The 18,438-nt window shown below is 38.7% G+C and overlaps 1 protein-coding gene across 18 annotated transcripts in view; it reads left to right on the forward strand.

Annotated features, from left to right (window-relative positions):
* KLF12 (KLF transcription factor 12) overlaps positions 1-18,438 on the forward strand; it is a 653,112-nt gene that overhangs the window by 230,004 nt on the left and 404,670 nt on the right. The window contains exon 2 of one of the 18 annotated variants that reach the window (XM_078347423.1): positions 9,152-9,251. The exons of the other annotated variants lie outside the window; for them this stretch is intronic. The gene's annotated coding sequence lies outside the window, so the exon portion shown is untranslated. The remainder of the gene's footprint in view (positions 1-9,151; positions 9,252-18,438) is intronic. 18 annotated transcript variants of the gene reach the window in all.

Below are 18,438 nucleotides of genomic sequence, written 5' to 3' on the forward strand. Positions count from 1 at the left end.
TGCAAACAATAATGAAAAGACTTGATATGCTCTTTAATGAATATTTTTATTAGCACACTGGCTTTCCAATAAGTGGAAAAAATGTTCCCATCCTCTGTTTTTTGGCTTCCTTGTTTTGCTGGCTTAGAGTGTTTTATTGTTTGATGGAGTAGATAAAATTCCCCTGATGTTTCCTACCCACACTAAATTTGGAATACACCTACAGTATTCTTTTAGGCTTTATTGTTTCCTAAACCATCTATTTAAATACAGTCCTAAAGCTCAAACGGAACACTGTTATTGTGGCTAAGAATAATATGTGTAATGGAGCAGTAGATTAGACTTCATTACCATCTTCATAACCATGCAGAAGCCAGTGTTCTCATAAAGCACTCAGTATATTCTAGTGATTATTAAAATTTGCCACTGTCATGGTAAATGTTGCGTGGTAACTTCTAGTGATCTGTAAGTGGAGGGGTAGGAAAATCTAGTGGGGCTTTTATAAAACCCTGGTGTTTGGGACAGAGACAGCCATGAGAACAGTGGTCAAGGGGTAAGTCTGTCGTCCATCACAGAACAGAATAGGATGATCTGTGGGATTCCACCATATTTGTAATTGAGTGAGGAACTTTTAGTGTTTTTTTTTTTTTTTTTTTTTTGAGACAGTTTCGCTCTTGTTACCCAGGCTGGAGCGCAATGGCGCGATCTTGGCTCACCGCAACCTCCACCTCCTGGGTTCAGGCAATTCTCCTGCCTCAGCCTCCTGAGTAGCTGGGATTACAGGCACGCGCCACCATGCCCAGCTAATTTTTTGTATTTTTAGTAGAGACGGGGTTTCACCATATTGACCAGGATGGTCTCAATCTCTTGACCTCGTGATCCACCCGCCCCGGCCTCCCAAAGTGCTAGGATTGCAAGCTTGAGCCACCGCGCCCAGCCCACATTTAGTGTTTTATGTTGACACTTCTGTAAAGTGGAGAAAGTTGGTAGTCCATTTATAGGGAATTGTTGATTCGATGCTCTTATTTAATTTTTCCTTTATTGTTGATCAGAAAACCTTTGTTTTTACCATATCACCCTATTTCTTTGATTATGAGACATGTAATATCAAAATCTCCAATTGAATCTAAATTATTTTTAATAGTGAACCTCACATAGTTGTTCTGTAACATTAAAATAGATTTTATTATTTGAATTATTCTGTTACACTTTATGATTCTGTGCTATGTTCTTGCTTTTCCAGTCTAGAATCCCCATCTGCCATTCCGTATCTCACTCTATTCTCTCTTCTAACAATTCCAAATCTCAGAAACTTCTGCCTGGTTCGTATGCCACTTGCTCTAAGAAGCCATCCTGTTTTCCAAAGACAAAATGAATTACTTTTTTTTTTGCATTTTAATATTTGTACTCTAAGATACTTTTTTCCTAGACTTCTATTTCACAGTTATTTTATTAACTTTTAATATTGGTATTATACAACAGTCGAACCTGTGAAAGTATCATTATTCAATTATGTTTGAGCTGTAAAACATGTCAAGTTCATATAGTTGAGCCAAATTCTCAGTTCAACATTAACTGGACAAACTTTTGAAAATTAGCTACGGTGTACGAGGTTACTTAAACACAATTTGGACTTGGGTTTATGTGTCTCTCCTAGAGAACTTATAGAGCTTTTGTACATGAGAATGTATGTTTGCTTTTTATGTGTGTGTGCGGAGACAGCATCTGACTCCTGTCGCCCAGGCTGGAGTGCAATGGCACAATCATGGATCAATGCAGTCTTGACTTCCTGGACTCAGGTGATCCTCCCACCTCAGCCTTTTGAAGAGCTGGGACCGCAGGCATGCACCACCATACCTGGCTAATTTTTTAATATTTTTTAGAGACAGTGCTTTGCCATGTTATCCAGTCTGGTCTCTCTGGGTTCCAGTGATCCTCCTGCCTTGGCCTCCTAAAGTGTTGGAATTGCAGGCTTGAGCCACTGCGTCTGGCCTCTATACATGTTTGATGAAATAAATTGGATTGGATGTGTCTAAATTAACAATACTCCTTATAAGACAGCCAATAATGGATGATCTAGAGATGATGCCTGATTGTGGGTCCCACGCTTTTAAAGCCAGGATGTTTGAGTTCACTGTATACTTTAGTGTATTCTGTCCAACTCATTTCAATGTTGTCAGATAACCCAAGACAAACTTTCTGTCAAGCCACTCTTCCTTATTTTTAAATTTTATATTGTCACCTGTTGAAACATTTTTCTTTACTCTGCCTATACTTGTCTTGTTTTGCTTTGCTTAATGCAAAAACAGTAATTCTTGTATTTTCTTCTTTTCCTCCCTCAGAATTTTTTACTAACCTAACTCTTGCCAGAAGGTCTGTCAGTGTGCCTCCCCTTCTCCACCCCAGGAAAATGCTCCCTGGCTTTGTTTGTTTAATCATGGAAAAAATCTTTTTCTTCTTTTGAAGTTATATTCTTTGCTTGCTAAAGGTCCAGTTAAATCGCAAGAGATAAAAGTTATACTGACAACCTTGGATGTTCCCTGCCCTTTTGCCAGAAATAGCAAACTAGATATTCATCTTATACAAAAATATGTACATGTTCATCTTTGCTAAAAACATCTTATATTTGGTCTTTCATTGTGCAGTAGATGTTTAAGTCAGCTGACAGTGTAGAATCTGGGGGATGGAGGAGGTGAGGCTGTCAGAGGGGTTGGAAGAAAAAGGGTTTGGGGAGAACTAAGCGTGGTGCTAAATCAATGAAGGAAATTGATAGATTCTATTGATAGACTCCTTAGTTTAATATCACGTAATCTCTTTCTTAGCTTCCTTTGCTATAAGTAGTATAGTATAGTGGAGTAGCTATGAAAGCTCAAGCTATGTTTTTTAGCTCATTTATATTTTCTCCTAACTGGAAGAAATTTTAATGTGAAAAGGACATGTGTGAATTGGAGAGAAATTGTGAATGCTGGATAACAGGTTGAACTCCTGGGCTCAGGTGATCCTCTTGCCTCAGCCTCCCAGGTAGCTGGAATTACAGGTACACACCCCCACACCTGGCCAAATTTTTGTTCGTTTGTTTTTGGAGAGATGGGGTCTTGCTATGTTGCTCAGGTTTGTCTTGAATTCCTGGACTCAAGCAGTCCTCCTGCCTCAGCCTCCCAAAGTGCTGGGATTACAGGTGCGAGCCAGCTTGCCTGGCCAAAAATGTTTTTCTTTATGTGAGTTTCTTTTGTTCTTGAATCATAATTTTACAGCAAAGTACTTTAAATTAGGTAAAAATTCTTTGGTTTTACATTGGCTCTTTTACAATCTAATGGATATGTGCAGATATTTTTCATCTTTAGACCAACCCATGGTTTGAGGGGGCTGGGTCATGAGACACTGAGTCATCTACGTAATTGAAATTGGTAGTTTTAATAATTAAATAATGTGACTTATTTTCTGACATTCTTTGGCAGGAGTAATGTAGGAAAATAGGCTGTTGTAAATCTATGGAAGGAGGCTTTCTATGCCTGTTTGCAATATCTATGTGTTTCTGCTGTTGCAATAAATAATTCAATACAACAGGATAGATTTTATTGAGCATGGATCATAAACTCAGGGGTAGGGATCAGTGTATTCTAGTGCCTAGGAATGATGCCTTGCTCATGGCAGATCCATTATCTGTTGGGTGAATGGTTAAATTGATAAATAACATGTCTACTGGTTGCTTAGTACCATGTGATGAACTTCAAAGGACATAGAAAAAAAATAGAATGCTATTAAACATGGTCCTTGAGGTAAATTAGAAGTAGAGACAAAAATCAGTGCATATTTAGGGAATGATTGGTCCTGAAATCTATAGTACTTAAGGTAATTTTTATAAAAGAGGAGATGAAAGAAGCATCAGCAGTGAAAATGTCAGCTTCTGATTACTGAATACCTATTTTATACCATTTACTGTGCTAAATGTTTTGCATGTGTATTATCTCAATGAAATCTTCATGACAAATCTGCCATTACCATCCCTGTTATTTTTCTGTAATGTAATCAAAGTTAGTATCTTGCTCAAGATCACCTGGCAGTTGTGTGGCAGAGCCAGGTTATGAGACCTATTTTATTTGCCTCTTTTACTACACTGCTGTTTAATTGTTTGACTAGTTTTCTAGAGCTCTCTGGACCAGGATTGGCACTGGTGGGTCCTTTCATACCAGAGGCTTTCTGAACACTTGCAGACCCAATGGAGGAAGATGTGGGGCTCTTTGTAAACTACAAGTATGATGCAGCTAGAGCTATAGTCAGTGGACTAGGGCTCCTCCCACTGTTACCAGTTCAGTGATAGGAAGATGGCATGTTGTAGAGAGGGAGAGACTTAAAGGGCCTCCTTTGTCTCTTCCCTCATCAGTATCAGTATTAAAATGCACACCCTGCCTTTTTTAGTGATGCTATCAAGCTGATCAATTTCCATTTCTTGTAGAAATACTTTATGTGCTCCTGTAAACAGTCTTAAAAACAAAATGAAATGTTAAACATAGCTGCCATTGTGTTTTAGTAACTTACAGCTTAAAAACTGATGTAATTGATAGATCTCTGTTGATACAGAGCCATTTCCTGGGAAGCTTTTTAGCAATACCAGATATTTTAGCCTAATCTCTGGAAATTCTAAGCCAGTAGATTTGGGATGGGAGTCAGGAAATCTTTTAATTAACTTATCTAACGTATACATTGCTCTTTTTCTTTCGATTAACTATTTTAAACCATCTTAACTATTTTAAAATGTACAGTTAAGTTGTGTTAAGTATTGTATATTCAGTGTTGTGCAGTGCACATCCAGAACTCACTCTGTCACCCAGACTTGAGGGTGGCGGTGTGATCACAACTCACTGTAGCCTCAAACTTTCAGGCTCAAGAGATCCTTCCACCTCATCTCCGTAGTATCTGGAACTGCAGGTGTGCACCACAATGCCCAGCTACTTTTTTTTAAGTATTTTTTTTTTTGTAGAGATCGAGTCCCACTATGTTGCCCAGGCTGGTCTTGAACTCCTAGGCTCAAGTGATCCTCCAGCGTTGGTCTCCCAAAGTATTGGGATTACAGGCATGAGCCTTCACACCTGGCTTGGAACTTTAAGTGGAGTCAGTCAGTATTTGACTTTTTGTAAGTGACTTATTTCACTTAGCATAATGTCTTCAAGGTTCTTCCATGTTGTAGCATGTGAGAATTTTCTTCATTTATAAGGCTGAATAATAGTACATAGTATGTATTGCCACATTTTGTATATCCATGCATCCTTTGATGGACTTTTGGGTTTGCTTCCACCTCTTGGCTATTGGGAAAAATGCAGTTGTGAACATGGGTGGCAAATATCCGTTTCAGACACTGCTTTAAATCCTTTATATACCTAGAAGTGGAATTATTGGTTCATATGGTAATTCTATTATTTTATTTTATTTTTTCAGATACTGCTTTAAATCCTTTATATACCCAGAAGTGGAATTATTGGTTCATATGGTAATTCTATTATTTATTTTTTTTTTTTTTTTTGAGACAGAGTTTTGCTCTTGTTACCCAGGCTGGAGTGCAATAGTGTGATCTCGGCTCACCGTAACCTCTGCCTCCTGGGTTCAGTCAATTCTCCTGCCTCAGCCTCCTGAGTAGCTGGGATTACAGGCACGTGCCACCATGCCCAGCTAATTTTTTTGTATTTTTAGTAGAGACGGGGTTTCACTATGTTGACCAGGATGGTCTCGATCTTTTGACCTCGTGATCCACCCACCTCAGCCTCCCAAAGTGCTGGGATTACAGGTTTGAGCCACTGCGCCTGGCTGGTAATTCTATTTTTAACTTTTTGAGGAACTGCCATATTGTTTTTCTTAGCAGTTGCACCATTTTATAATCCCACCAACAATGCATAAGAATTTCAATTTTTCACTTTCTTGCTAACACTTGTTTCTTTTGATAGTAGCCATCCTAATAGGTGTGGGGTGTCTGGAAATCTTTTGAAAGCCCACTGGTGATTCTGACGGTAAGCTGGTTGTGTGAAGCACTATCTCAGCAAGACTTTTTGTTTGGAGACTGCAGATTTCCTACAGTCCATCGAAAAAAGACTCCGTGTTTCTGCAAAAGTAGTTTTCAAGGAAAAGTTACCTTTTCAAGTTATCTTGATAAGTTGGGTTGAATTTAGGTCCTTTCCAGATCAAGAGTTTTGCAGTTTTGCAAGTCCATCTTGCATACTATTCTTTTCCTATGGAAATCTTTCTGGTATTTCCTATGGAAATCATTAAATATACATAACATAAATTTACCAGCACAACCGTTTTCCAGTGTACAAGTCACTAGCATAAAGCATATTCATACTGTTGTGCAACCATCAGCACCATACACGTCCGGACCTTTTTTCATCTTGCAAAATGGAAACTCTTTACCCATTTGACAGTAACTCCTCATTCTCCTGAGCCCCTGGTAACCACCATTCTGTTTTCTGTCTCTATGAATTTGACTGCATTAGGTACCTCATGTAAGTGATTTCTTCTGGTGTCTGGCTTATTTCAAATTTAAAAACATTTGAAAAAATCCCTTGTGCAACATTTGAAAAATGTCTCTTTGATAAACATTTACTGAATGCTACTGTGGGAACAGAATACCATATATCAAGTCTAGGATGCGTGCATATTTTCTCCCACTCTCTCCTGATCTGCTTTTAAACATCTCTGAAGGCAGTTTGGCATTGTCTAATAGTTTAACGGATAGAGCTTTGTTTCTTATTTGCACATAAAATAATGGTACATTTTACAGTCTCTAGGAACTCATTTCTAGTGACGGGTATAGGTGGTTTCTGTGAGGGAAAATGATGGTCTACAAAACACTTATTTAGGGATACCCCTATGATTCCCAGGCTATAAATGTTTTAATTTAACTTAGGAACAGAGAAGTTACTTGGTACCATTAATCAGTATATTTGAGTCATTACTCTGAATGATTATGCTTCATTTATTTTGTGTCAGAATGTTTTCCACACAATAATAGAGAATAAAAGTGCATCATTAATTACAGTTGAGCAGCTCACACATATGTGGGTATATATATGTTTCTATATCATCACACAATTATGGAAATTTACTATAACAAGTAATCCTTACAAAAGAGTCGAAGATTTAATTAAATATGAGTGTTAAATTTGTGGCCATTTATAATTATGCCTTGTAACAGTTTTAACTAATGCTTGAAAAAGTTTGGTGAAACATTTCCACAAGCACGTGTCTTCTTTTTCTAGGTGAAGCATTTTTAGTAATACAGTTTTTGTCTTTTGGGGTAACATGCTTTGGAGAAAAGTACAATTTTTTTTTTGAAATGGGATCAATTAATTTGCAGAGCTTCACTGTGTCAGTTTATAAAATAAGAGACTATTTTAAAACATTACACTTCTACACATGGAATTTTGGAGGTTCCCCTTGACTGTAAATGTGCACTCCCCTCGATTAAGAACCACTATGTAAATCTGCTCTTGTAGGTTCCAGAACTCTCATGTTTCTCAGTAACTGTTTTTCTTCACTTTGGCTGGCTGAGACTCTTGTCAGAAAACCACAAAACAAACAACCCCACATGCAGTCACTGCAATATTACAAAAAACACACTGTATCTTCTTTGGTCTAAAAGGCAGATGAAAGAAGCCAGGCCACCAGTTTGTTTCATCAGCTGCATTTATTCTCCAGAGTGAAGTGGAGGACTTAATTTAGAAGTTTAATAACTTCTTAAAAGACAAACACATCTTCCTCTTATAGATGAGAAAATACATAGACAAGAAAAAGTAGTTTAACTGATGCTACCAGGAAAGTGGGTGGAGAACAAAATTTTAGGGATTCTTGGATAAAGTAACCATGCCTGAGAACTTGTTCTGTCTTTTTTGCAACAAAGCCAAAATAATTTCAACACTTTTTAAAGCCATGAAACAATTTTTAAATGATTTCTTAAACATTGCTTCAGGGTATTCTCAGAATGAATTTGTGATTTAAAATTTTTATCGCCATTTTGAGTAATTCAGCCAAGGATCCTCATCTTGCAAATGTGGGGGTCAGAACTAGGATTTGGGACTTCCTGCTCTCAGGCCTTCCTCACTTTCAGTGCATCGCACTGAGTGATTTACTAACCTAATCACATTTCATCCCATGCCCCCTAATTATTATGCTGTTAATTATAAGATTTTAATGTTAGTTTTTATAGTTTCATGTTTTTGCTACAGGTTGAAACCAAAATTCTTTCAGTATAGAATATACCCTTAAGTTTAGAAGAATGTGAAAAAGAAGTGAGATTTGATATTAAAACATGATTTACTATATGATGGGATACTCATAGTCTATATACAGTGCTGTGGTTTGAATGTGTCCTCTTGTTGGTGGGAGCGTAAACTGGTTCAACCATTGGGGAAAGCAGTATGGCAATTTCTCAGAGAGCTAAAGGCAGAACTGCCATTCGATACAGCACTCTCATTACTGGTTATATATACCCAGAGGAATGTAAATCATTCTGTCATAAGAACACATGCATACCTATGTTTATTGAAGCGCTGTTCACAATAGTAAAGACATGGAATCAACCTAAATGTCCATCAGTGACAGACTGGATAAAGAAAATGTACATATATACCACAGAATACTATGCAGCCATGAAAAAGAATGAGATCACGTGTTTTGTGGGAAAATGGATGAAGCTGGAGGCTGTTATCCTCAGCAAACTAACGCAGGAACAGAAAACCAAAACCACAGGTTCTCTCTTGTAAATGGGAGCTGAATGGTGAGAACACATGTACACAAAGAAGGGAACAGCAGACACTGGGATCAACTTGAGGGTGGAGGGTGGGAGGAGAGAGAGGAGCAGAAACAATAACATTGAGTACTGGGCTTAATACTTGGGTGATAAAATAATCTGTACAACAGACCACCATGACATGAGTTTACCTGTATAGCAAACTTTCACATGGACCCCCAAACCTGAGATAGAAGTTAAAAATAAAAAGAAAATTCATGGCCAATGTGATGGTTTTAAGAGGTGGGGTCTTTAAGAGGTGATTAGGGCACGAGAGCTCCTCCTCTCATAGGTGGGGTTAAGGCCCTTATAAAAGAGGCTTCACACAGCCTTTAGCTCTTTTGCCCTTCTACCTTGCACTCTGTGGGGACACAATGTTCTTTTCCTCCAAAGAATGCAGAGTCGAGGCACCATCTTGGAAACAGGGAGCACCCCCCACCTGCCTGACAAACCTGCCAGCCCCTTGATCTTGGACTTCCCAGTCTACAGAATTGTGAGGAAAAAAATTTCTGTGCTTTATAAATTACCTAGGTTATTTTGTTTTTATAATGTAGGTTATTTTATAACAGCACAAATGCACTAATATGTGCAGTTATGAAAACAGTCATATTTTAAATATAGTAAAGAAAGTAAATCTACCATTTAAAATTTTCTTTAAAAAACTATAATAGCTTTATCGAGATATAATTTATGTACCGTACAATTTCCCTATTTGAAATGTGCAATTCTTTAGTTCTTAGTATATTCAGAGTTGTAAAGCCATCACCGCAATTAATTTTAGAACATAAGAAAACCTACTTTTAAAGTAGTGATATTCAGGGGTATTCGCTTGTTTTAAGTTTTTGACTGTTAAGAACAGAGCTGCTTTTAAGAAAGTATAGGTAATTATAACAAAATAATTAATCTTCAAGTTAATGTCAGAATCGTGTTTGAAAACCTTTAATTATACTGTAATTATTTCTCAGCCATTTAGAGACACTCTCTGCTGGTGTACTGGGCTGGGAAACTTTTACTAGATGCATAAAAAGCTTGTCTTGTGTGCATAGCTTTTTGTTGTTATTTCAGTGTGTTACTGTTTTTCCCCTTTTTTGTGTGTAGTCAGGAAAACAAAGTACATTGATGATTGTTTAAATGTATGAGTTTCCTATATTGTGGGAGGAGCTGTAAGCATACATGTGGTTATTAAATGTAGATTTCTGTTTTTGTTTATCAAATTCACAGCGCAACGTAGGCAGAAAACTACACAGCATTGTTTAATGACCAGTGGCTCTCGGTAGTTGATGTAGATTAGAATCACAAGAGTATTTAAAAATACTAGTATCTTTACTTACTCCCCAGAGACTGTAATTTAATTGGTAATTTAATCTGGCATGGGAGCCAGATGTCAATAGTTAACAAATTTAAGTTTCCTGTATGATTTTAACATGTGGCAGGATTGGGTACCATTGCTTTAGATTCTTGCTTATCAAATTTTAGTAACAGAAACCTGCAGCCTGATTTCATTTTTTTCCCCCCATCTTACCTTTTGTTTATCTGTCTGATCCTTAAAGAAAAAAGACTGATTAAACCAAAACTAGATTAGAAAATGGAGAAAGGACCCTGACTAAATCACTGGCCAGAATCTCTGAAGCTAATTTGCCCTTCCTTCCTTCCTTCCTTCCTTCCTTCCTTCCTTCCTTCCTTCCTTCCTTCCTTCCTTCCTTCCTTCCTTTCTTTTTCTTTCCTTCCTTCCTTCTTTCCTTTCCTTTTCTTTTCTTTTTCTCCCCTCCTCTTCCTTGCCCTCCCCTCCCCTCCCCTCCCCTCTCCTCTCCCAATTTGCCATATTTTTTATCTTCATGTCCTCAGTGCTTAGCAAATGCTTGCCCCATAGAAGTTCCTTCCTTCCTTTCCTTCTTGTCCTTTTCTTCCTTTCCTTTCTTCCCTTCCTTCAACATTTATTAAGTGCCTACTGTCTGTTCCAGCACTGTTTTATGTCCTCAGGATATAAATACAATTTGGACTCCTTCTTACATTTGAGTTGGCAGAAGATGCTTAATAAATATTTGTTGAATTGAATAGAATCACAGCTGAGCCCTCTTGGCATACTGCTGTGCTGTGTGCTTCAGTTCCTTTGTAGAAATTATGCATTTTTGATATCCAGGAACATTCCAAGCATTGTCTGTCACTTCTTCATTTGTCTGTCTCTTTCCCCTTTCTAGTCAGGAGCATGCCAGCTTTAGCCAGGCTTAAGCCATCAGGATGAAGTTGGTTAAGAAGAGTAACTTTGGTCTCTCTTCTCTGTGAATCACAAACCACCTGGGATCCACTGAACTATTGAGGTCAGAATCCAGTTAGATGATAGAGAAAATGGATATTTTGGTGGGTTTTAAGTTAGAGAAGGCTGTCCCAGGAGACCTTCTGCAGGTCTTAGAACCCTGTTTGGCCCCTTAGCAGATTTCCTTCTCTGGGAGCAAGAGGACACATGCTGTCTTTCTGTACCAGTTTATCAGGGCTCACTGGGTTTGATCATCCCTCCTGTACTTCCCTAGAGTTTCTTAGATATTTTAGAGTTGACTTGACTTACCAAAAAAGAGTGCTTCAAAGTAGCAAAATGTACACATGCATCTGTGCATGGGTGCATACAGACACACAGTCTCTCTCTCTCTCTCTCTCTCTCTCTCTCTCTCTCTCGAGAGAGAGAGAGAGAGAGAGAGAAAACAGTAGCAGAAGGGACAGTGTTTTATATTGCTTTTTAATCAGTGATTCTTTTACTTGGTTATTTCTAGCTTTCCCAGCCTCTCAGCCTGTAGAAAATGTCTTCTGAGTAAGAGTAACAGATACAGATTGCTGGGTTATGTTTATTGCTGCAGTGCATCTATTGAAAATATAAAATGGGGCAAGAAAGATTGCAAGCCTTATTAACAAGGCATTTCTTCTGTTTGAGTCTTTGCTGTTACTGTTGGCATTATTAAATGTATTTATGCAACTATGAATAATAATAACTTAGAGATATAGCATGCCCCATGTTCTTAGGAAAATGTTTTCAAAAGTAAATTCACCTTTTACTTTGTAAATGAAGTGACTGGAGTTTAGTCATTGGGGTTCTTCCCTTACACTGCATCCCCTCCCTCAATCCTTATACTTTTTAGTTGGGGCATTGACTCCTTATTCCATTTTGCAAATAGTGTATTTTGTGGACGTGTGTGTTGGTGTGTGCCTTTTTAAAAAGTATCTTGTTCGGTAACCCTTTAAGTATACCAGTGGAACTTCTGTGTGGCCACCGTTAGAACAAAGCTTCCTGATTTCAGTGTCATTAAGTCAGCAGCTGGTGCAGCTGAATTCAAAGAAACAAGCATAGTTATTGACTGTTTTCTCTAAAAACAGCCTGAACAAAGCATTTCCTTAAGCAGCATTGAGCAGGATTTAGAACTTCCTATGCCTCAAAAAAGTCTTAGAGAGATTTACGGAAGTACAAAGGTCAACATTTACTGCATGTGATTCCTCTCTCCTACCCCCAATATATGGCAAATAACTGCCTTAAAAAAAATCTTGTATTTTAAAAATCATATGACCGGAATTTCTAAGCAAAAACAGCAACAACAACAACAAATCGGTCAAATAGATGGTTGTATTCGTCCAGTTTCATACAGCTATAAAGAAGTATCCAAGACTGGGTAATTTGTAATGAAAAAGAGGTTTAATGGAATCTCGGTTCTACTTGGCTTCAGAGGCCTCACGATCATAGCAGAAGGCAAAGGAGGAGCAAAGATACATCTTAAGTGACAGCAGGCAGGAGAGCATCTGCAGGGGAACTGCCCTTATAAAACCATTAGATCTCATGAGACTTACTGTCATGAGAACAGCACAGGAAAAACCCACCCCATGATTCAGTTACCTCCCACCAGGTCCCTCCGTGACATGTGGGATTATGGGAACTATAGTTCAAGATGAGATTTGGGTGAGGACACAGCCAAGCCATATCAATGGTCATATTAGCTATGTCTTGATAACCTTCAGCAGTGTCTGAGGAGTGTGGCAACACAGATGCTGGCTTATTTAAGAAAGAAAAGTTTCAAAAATTGTAGCATACATCATAGTGATTGTGTACTATTTTTTGCATGTATGTATGTATGTATGTATGTTTGTATACATACATACAAAGATGGGGTCTTGCTCTGTCACCCAGGCTGGCAGTGGCACCATTACAGCTTACAGCTCAGGATTCTCCTGTCTCAGCCTTCCAGGTAGTTGAGACTATCGCTGTATGCTACCACACCTGGTTAACTTTTAAAATCTTTTGTAAAGACAGGAACTTGCTGTGTTGCCCTGGCTGGTCTTAAACTCCTGGCCTGAAGCAATCCTTGGCCTCCCAAAGTGATGGGATTATAGATGTGAGCCACTGCACCTGGCAGATTGTATGCTATTTTTGACATTGTTATTTAGTTTCCTGTAGATAATCTTTTATATATATTTATTTTTCTTAATTCTATAAAGATCTTGGAAATAGTAGACATTTAAGAGTTGATAAGAATTCATTCATGCATTTTTCTATATCATATTGTCATATTTCTTTTTAATGAGGATATACCATTAAATGAGGACACTCCATTAAGTGTTAATAGGTACAAAAGAAATGTGTAATAATATACAAACACTTGAGTTATAATAAAAGTAGAATATAATTTGAAGTGAAGCCAAATGGCATAGATCTGCCTTTATCTATTTTATATCCAGGTAAATTTGTATTTCTAATTAAAATTTCTTTTGTAGAGAGAACTTGAGGGTTCATAAGGAGGTTTGGACACTACCCCAGTATTCTGTATAGTGTGATCTACATTTCTGTGGTAGGTAGATTGTCCAGCTATTCTGGTGGGGGGGTCAAGGAGGAAAATCTAGAAAATGCTAGACATTAGATTACGCTGTCTAACACTCTTCTGTTAATATGTGGAGAATTGTTCTTTCTTTTCCATTGGTGTTGATTTAAAATAAGTCACCATACACAATCAGACCGATGACCAATCAGTTTTCTCCCCTGTACCTTCATGATGGGGTTGCCCTTTAACATATCATCATTTCTTCAAGCTACTCCTGTCTTTACTCATGTCTTCATTTCTTCTTTCATTAATGAAGACTTGTTTCATTAAGCTACTGCTTGTTTCTGGTGAATCCATTTTGGTTTGCCATTCAGTCATTTCTTAAAACTTCACGAAATTTGAAAAAATTTTAGTCTTACAGATTAAGGGATTACTTTATGTAGGTTTAACACCTGCCATATGAAATAGCATTCAATTCATTTTTTTATATTATTTGTATTTCTCTCAGGTTTTAATAAAATACTCCTGGGTGTACTGTTGCCAGGATGAGATGGACAGGTGGTGTTATAAGATCCTTGGCAACTAGAACTCCACAGATTATTAGTTTCTGTTTCTGGACTAAAACTTCATATTATTTTTATATAGTACCCTCCATTCTCATGATGAGTAAAGTGCAAGCGGTTGTCATCTTATCATGTATTACTTGTTAGGGCGTGGTGGTTAACATTACAAAGCATCACCGCTCTGTAAAGGTAATTTTTGTTTTGAGTTTATTTGGTAATGCTTAATTTTTGTTGATGTTTGCATTGTGTTAACAGTATTAGAGAGCTAACTCCTATAAATTGCTCACAGTGACTGTTGGGCCCACTTCCTGTTTATTCACAACTGCCATCTGTGTTTCCACAAACTTACCTCAATTATTTTTTTTTCCTCATGAAATATTTTACTTACCGATAAGGGAAATGTTACAGACCTACCCCCAGAGGCTCAGAAGGTCTGCTGCACTGCCCACCCAGGAAGTTTTAATGTCCTTCTCATTCCTGCTGCCTGAACAATGACATTCTCATTCTCATCGATTAATATCTGTGTCACTGAGATAGATCCCTGTAAGTCAAGAACTCCGTCAGCTTCTTCTGTGACCAGTTAGTGGGCTTATCCCTGCCTAGTCCTCTCTCCATCCTTTCCCTCACTCTGCGGAAGGTGAATTGTTTTGGATTGTGGCTGTTGCTGGCAGGGTCCTCTCTTCTGACTCCTTTCTGGTTTTCCTACGGGCAGTGCCCTTTCGTACCTCCTTACATTGATTTTCTTGTCCACTCACTCCTCCCTCAGCTTACGACAGTCTCTAAAGTCGTGTCTTAAACAAACACATATTCCTCCACTTTGTTTTTATCCTCTAGAAAAGACTGTTACTCTCTTTAGCCCTTGGCTGAAGGACAGCTTCTTAAGAGCTTGTTCCCACTTCATCGTCCATTCTGTCTTCAACTCAAGGTGCCTGAGTGTACACACCGTCTGCGGAGCTCCAACTCGGCTAGTGGTCGTGCACGTGCTAAGCACAGTGGTTTCATGAGTTACCTTCTTTGACCTTGCTTTTTCATTTGACACGGTTGATTACTTGCTGCTGTAATTTTCTTCTTCTCTTGGCTCTCATGCCATTCCTATGCTGCTGCAGCTGCTTCCTGTCACTTCCTAGTCTCTTGCATGGATCTTCTCTCCTTCTTGCCTCTAAAGTTGGCATTTTAAAGAGTTTCATCTTTCTCCCTTGTTTCTCTATTTGCCCTCGCATCATGTGCCCATTTATTTCTGCAGCTTCAAATTCTACCCATACAGTAGAGTCCTTAAATAGATCTCTTCACCTCTCTTGAGCACTAGCTGGTGAGGGCCAGCTTCCTATTTATTCACCATCTCATTCCGGGTATATAGTATTTCAAACTCATCATGTTCACAACTGTGTTCTTTATCGGTTGCTTTAAAATGCCTTCATTTCCTATTTTTATTAATGAATTTTTGACCACCAGATGCCAAATTCCTAAACCTAGGAACCATCTTTTATTTATTTATTTATTATTTATTTTTATTTTTTGGGAGGAAGGGAGGAAGGCAGGAAGGGAGGGAAGGAGGAAGGGAGGAGGGCAGGAAGGGAGGGAAGGAGGAAGGGAGGGAGGAAGGAAGGGATGAAGGAAGGAAGGGAGGAAGGGGTGAGGGAGGGAAGGAGGAAGGGAGGGAGGAAGGAAGGGATGAAGGAAGGAAAGAAGTGGGAAGGGGGGAGGGAGGGAGGGAGGGAAGGCAAGGAGGGAAATCAAGCAATGAGAGAGACATTGCCGACCTGGATCTAGAGGTTTACAAGTTGATTTCTTTTTTCTTTTTTTTTTCTTTTTTTTTTTGAAAGAAGGAAAGAAAAAAAATGAGTAAAGGAGAGAAAGAGGGAGGGTGAACAGAAATGTTACTTTATTCTGAAAAAAAAAAGGGTATTAATAATGGCCAATCAATATTTCATTTAAACCTATGAGTAGGTGTGATGTGGTATTGACAAGAATGTATATTTTGTGTATTTGAAGTGGAGAGCTCTATAAATATTTATTAAGTTTACTTGTTCCAGATCTGAGTTCGAGTCCTTGATATCCTTATTAATTTTCTGTCTCATTGAATCTAAGCCTCTATGTATCTGGGTGTTAGGATTGTTAGCTCTTGTTGTTGCATTGATCCTTTTACCACTATATCTTTGTTGCTTTAAAATCTATTTTATCCGATACGAGAACTGCAACTCCTGCTATTTATTTATTTATTTATTTATGCTCTCCATTTGGTTGGTAAATCTTTCTCCATCCCTTTGTTTTGAGTCTTTGTGTATCCTTGCATGTGAAACAGGTCTGGATGTAACCTGCTGTTGGGTTTTGGCTGTGTCTTTTGATTGGGGGATTTAGTCGATTTAGATTTAGGGTTACTGCCATTTGATGTTAACTGGCTGTTTTATCCATTCGTTGATGTAAATTCTTCTTTATGTTGGTGCTCTTTATAGAAAGGCTAATATTGGTTGTTTCTTTCTGTGTGTAATGCTTCTTTCAGAAGCTCTTGTAAAGCAGGCGTGGTGGTAATAAAATCTCTGAGTACTTGCTTGTTCATAAAAGATTTTATTTTTCCTTCAGTTGTGAAGCTTAGTTTGGCTGGATGTGAAATTCTGGGCTGAAGGTTCTGTTCTTTGAGGATGTTGAATATTGGCCCCTACTCTCTTCTGGCCTGTAGAGTTTCTGCTGAGAGATCTGCTGTAAGTCTGATAGGCTTGCCTTTGTGGGTAACCTGACGTTTCTCTCTGGCTGCCCTTGGTATTTTCTTCTTCATTTCGACCCTGGTGAATCTAATGATTATGTGCCTTGGGGTTGCTCTTCTTGAGGAATATCTTTGTGGTGTTCTCTGTATTACCTGGGATTGAATATTGACCTGCTTTGCTAGATTGGGAAAATTTTCCTGAATAATATCCTGAAGGGTATTTTCCAGCTTGGATTCATTCTCTCCGTCGCATTCAGGTACACCTATCAAACGTAAATTTGGTCTTTTCACATAGTCCCACATTTCTTGGAGACTTTGCTCATTCCTTTTTATCCTTTTTTCTCTAATCTTGTCTTCTTGTTTTATTTCATTAAGTTGGACTTTGACCTCTGATATCCTTTCTTCTGCTTGAACAATTCGAGTGTTTAAACCTGTGCATACTTCTCGGAGTTCCTGTATTGTATTCTTCAGTTCCATTAATTCACTTATATTCCTCTCTAAGTTGTCTATTCTCAATAGGATTTCATCAAACCTTTTTTCAAAGTTCTTAGTTTCTTTACGTTGGGCTACAACGTGTTCTTTTAACTCACAGAAGTTTCTTATTATCCATTCCCTGAAGCATGATTCTGTTATTGGGATGCGCTCGTTCTCCATCAAGCCTTGTTCCCTTGTTGATGAGGAACTGTGGTCATCTTTAGTGGGAGAGGCGTTCTGGTTTTGAGTATTCTCAGCCTTTTTACACTGGTTTCTTCCCATCATTGTAAATTTATTCTCCTGTCGTCTTTGAAATTACCAACTTTCAGATTAGGTCTCTTGAGTGGACGTCCAAGTTGTTAGTTCCCAGGGCCAGAGCAGCGGCGTTAAAACTGATGGTGCTTTTCTGACCAGGATTCTCCTGCCTGGCTTCCTTCTTGTGTCTGTAATAGGCGACTCTGCCTTCCCGGGGCTCCAAACCTTGGTCAGAAGGGGGAACCAGTCTCATTTACTCTGTGCCGAGAGCACGCCGAGGTGCCATCACAGCCGCTGCGCCGGCCTCAGGAGTCGTGCTGGGGGCCCGTGTGGGTCCTCCAAACCTCGGTCAGAAGGGGAGCCAGCCCTGTTTACTCTGCTCCGAGAGCTGCTGTGCCGAGGTGCCGGTGAAACCGCTGTGCTGGCCACAAGAGTCGTGCTGGCGACCCATGTGACTCTTCCACTGGGGATCTTCTGCTCCATGAGCGACCAGAATTTGTCTGAAAGTGTGACGTCCTCTAGTTCTCTGCGCTTCCACTGAGAGCTGCAACAATCCCGAGATGTTAGCGATCGGCCATCTTGGATTGTTACCTCAGGAACCATCTTTTAACTCAGTATTATCCTTCAGTCTTTTCACCTCTCACCAGTCACCAAGTCATGCTTATTTACCTTTCTTAATACTATTCTTTTTTTTTACTGAGCCATTTTCATAGTCTCATATTTTCTGCCTATATTACCTGTATTCATTTTCTAAAATGTTGGAAAAGATATCATGATGCTAAAATATGTCTAATTGTGTCATTCTTTTGTTTAAAATAGATGATTCCCTGCAAGTTGTGGTCTGAAACTCAAATAAGTTGGCCTCGTAGTCTTGTTTCCACCCAGCCTTTCTAA

This window comes from Callithrix jacchus, chromosome 1, assembly GCF_049354715.1.
Source record: "Callithrix jacchus isolate 240 chromosome 1, calJac240_pri, whole genome shotgun sequence".
In the NCBI taxonomy this organism is placed as follows: Eukaryota; Metazoa; Chordata; class Mammalia; order Primates; family Cebidae; genus Callithrix; species Callithrix jacchus.